The sequence below is a fragment of the Propithecus coquereli genome, unplaced genomic scaffold (assembly GCF_000956105.1).
Source record: "Propithecus coquereli isolate 6110/MARCELLA unplaced genomic scaffold, Pcoq_1.0 Scaffold129, whole genome shotgun sequence".
Taxonomy (NCBI): domain Eukaryota; kingdom Metazoa; phylum Chordata; class Mammalia; order Primates; family Indriidae; genus Propithecus; species Propithecus coquereli.
This window is the reverse complement of record NW_012137080.1, coordinates 2,927,348-2,931,035: the sequence shown is the minus strand read 5'-3', so window position 1 is coordinate 2,931,035 and position 3,688 is coordinate 2,927,348.

The following is a 3,688-nucleotide window of genomic DNA, read 5'->3' as shown; positions in this document are numbered from 1 at the left end:
AGCCCTCCCTGATTCACAAGTACTGATATCACTACCGAGGGTCAACTGTGTGCCCCATCCTCAATAAATCATCACAACAACCTTATGTGTTAGATGCTACGATTACTGCCATTTTTCAGGTGAGGAAATGACTTACCTAAGATGACACAGCCACTAAGTGCTGAAAGTAGAATCGAAGTGCCTTCCTCTCTTTGGAAGCTATTGTGTGATGCTGTCCTCATTTCCTGGGGATGCCCATTTTGGAGATTATTAAATTAGTGACTCCTGCATTCAAACTGTCTTTGTAGAAAATATGGGCTTTGGAAACAGAATAAAGAACAAGAAAAGCCACCTCACTCCTTTCTCAAGGCAGAGAAGTAGGTTGAGCCAGGCAGAGAGTGCCGCTAGTACCCTGCTGCCTCCCTGGCTGATTTTAACTTGTGTTTAACTTGTGTTTCTAGAGCTCTGTGAGCAAATACAGTCCTGGGGTTTGGAGAACAGAGTAATGAGGCAGAGGAATGTGGGAAGGGACTGTGCGCTGAGCTAAGAAATTGCTAAAACCTTTAAATATCTCTTGAACTTTTTTTTTCTTTCTTTTTTGCTTTTGGCTCCCTGCAATGTTTTTCTGTTTAGGTTTGGTTGCCACGAGTGGGCTGTTTTTAGCTGCCTGGTTCCTTCCCCTCCCCTTTTAATATTTTTCCCTTCCTTTTGCACATGCCCCAGCATGAAGTCGCCAGTTCTTATCTCACTCGGCAAAACATACCAAGGCTGATCTGAATGCGGATTCTCCAGGCGGTTCCCCAGCGTAAAACCTCAGCAATATTCGAATCTCTGCTTAACCCTCTTTCATTGAGGATTAATCCCTGAAATAACCCTAGCCAGGGCTTCCTTCTGAGCCTAGAGAGGCATTCTTTGCTTTGTGTACAGAAGCATTTTGGGGTGGGGGGCTTTTCGAGCCCCTCCTCTACACGGCACTGCCTGTGTGTGTGATGACAGTGTGCACACTCAACACTGGTGGCATTAACTTAAGTCAGGGTAAAATGAGGAGGCACAGGGCTTAGATACTGATCATCCTCCTGTGGCACAGACCTTGGGGGCTCTTCCCTTCTACTGACCTTTCCCAGTTTTCACTTCATCGGACGCTTCACAGTTTTCCTGGGGGCTGAGGGGGAGGGAGCCAGGAAGGAGCAGTTTTTGTTTTACTTGGGTAAGAGTTTCATTCAAGTGGGGCTGGACTTAACTTCTCCGTCAAGATTCTTATCGCTTTTAGGGTTTCAGGAGAAGGGCAGGTCGAGGCTGCCAGGCTCGGACTTCTGTGAACAGCTGACAGCATTTCTATCCAGGTGTGACTGAGACATTCAAAAGTGAGAATTATTAGAATGAAACAAGATTGATAAGAGGAACTGCAGGCACAATGGTAACAAAAAGAAACCGCCAACGTGTTGTAGACTTGTCCTGCTGGAATCAGCCTTCTCTTGCATTGTTTTGTGAACGCTGGTCTGGCTGTTTGCTCACTGGCTGCCTTAAGTTGAATTTCCCCTGAAGGACCCCGTATCTGGCTTGGGTGTGTTAATGGAATCATAGTTTAACCTGGAAACTGGTTAACGATTTCTGTAGGCGTTTTGTAGCCGAAAAAAAGTAAAAAGCTTCATGTGTTCTCCCTCATCTCCTTGTTTCACTTTATAATGGTGCTATTTATTCCAGGACCGTCTATATACAAGTAGATACAATAGATCAGTAGAGATTCCAAAGAACTTTCATTTAGATGCGCAAGCGCTCTTAACGTCTCTTCTCGCCCTGCGCTCTGGGGCTGTGCAGACACGCCCGGGGTTTGCCTGCCCGCACTTCGGTGGGAGGGCGGGGTGTGGAGGTGTGGAGCGGGTGTGAGGAGGTGTGGGCGTGGGACGTGGAGGATGGGGCCAGGAGAGCCGTTACCAGGGCGAAAAGTAAAGCCAAAACACACGCCCTACGCTTCCCGCGCGACGCCGATGGAAATCCGGTCAGGTCCAAAGCAAGATCTCTGAGGTTCCCGCATGGAATCCCAGGGCTCCGGGACCTGCCAGGGTGGGAGGACTTCCGAGGTCGCCCTGCGTGTTGTCCCAGGCCCCTAGGGGAGGAGGGTGCGCCGAGTGAGGCTCGGGCTTGGGCGCAAGGAACCCGGCTGCGAGGGACTCGATTTTATCCGCAGCTCTGAGGGTGTCTGCCCCAGGCTGCTCCGCAATCAGCAGGGATAGGGCTAGGGACAGGGATGCCGCACCGTGTGTGTGTGTGTGTGTGTGTGTGTGTGTGTGTGTGAGAGAGAGAGAGAGAGACAGAGACAGAGAGAGAGACAGAGAGAGACAGAGAGAGAGACAGAGAGAGACAGAGAGAGAGAGATTGACAGCGACTCAGGCTCGGAATTACCAAACCATGACCTTCGATCGCCTCTCTCCGAAGAGGCAGGTGGAAGCAGGTGTTTCTGTCCTTGGCCGTGCTCCCACACCCGGCGGGAGCGCGCAGGTGTCCCTCCCAGGCAGGCGCGAAAGTCCCAGGCCACAGTGGTGTCCACAAACAGTCGTCCACGGGCAGTTGGGAAGGTCCCTGGTTCTACCGCTCTGAGCAGAGACGGTGGGGTGGGGGTGGGGGGAATCAGAACCGGTAAACAGCAATAGCTTTAAGGTTCGAACCAAGTTCTGCCGAGACCTTGGCTCGAATCTCAGGCCACGGGACCCCACATTTCCCGCGACTCCAGCTTGAGGGCGGAGGGGATTTCTGCTGGGGGGCTCCATTCCGGCTGTGGTCAGTGTGTCCCCATTCTGGGCCGTCCGGTGCCAGCCCAATCCGCTCTGGGCGCAGAAAAACACGTGGAAGTTGAAGATGGGCTTTCCCTAAATACTGCGAGAGCGCGCGGCCACCCCCTGCCTGGCGCGGCCGGCGGAGACCAAAGCGCCTTCTCTTTCCCCCCGTCGCCGGCCGCCCAGCTTCAGCCTCCTCCTACCCTGCCTCTGGTTGCCTCTGATTTCTTTAGGTCTCTCATCTTTCCACGCTCCGGCTGATTTCACTGAGAATCAATCTCCCCGTCAATTCCAAACGCTTAGTGATTGTTAAAAAATCCGAATCGATACCGTTCTACCACTCGCCCTCGCCTCGGAGCGGGCTCCCGACCGGCCCGGGGGCGTTCCTGCGTGTGCGCGCGTGTGGGGCGTGCGGGGCTGCGGGCTGGGCTCACGGGGCCGGTCGAGCGCTGCCCTCCGCGCTTGGGTTAACAGGCCGGCCGGCGCCTCGCCGCGGAGGTCACACCCGGCGGGTAACGGCGTGGACACACGGAAGGGTGACTTTGGGCACCTCTCCCACGCCAGAGACTAACGCTTCTCCCCCTGCTCTGTCCCCTGCTTGAGAAGCAAGAGGCTGGCGGGGGAGGGGCATTTTCCTGAAGGTCCAGAAAATGACCACGCGTTTTAGAGAAAGGTCGTGCGGGTTTCCTAGCCTCACCTAGTCTGGGCCGCAGCCGGGCCCCGCCTCCCCACCTTCCCCGCCCCCCTCCAACCTAGCGGAGGGAGAGATGCCAGCGCGGTGGAGTCATGCCGCTGGCTTGGGCACCATTGGTCATGCCTGGAACACGCAGCGGCGAATACGCACATCTGGCAGCTCGCCCGGGCGGCTCCGATCCTGATATGGAGAGAGAGGGCGGGCGGGTGTGTATCCGAGCGCGCCAGGCCAGGAGGACGCG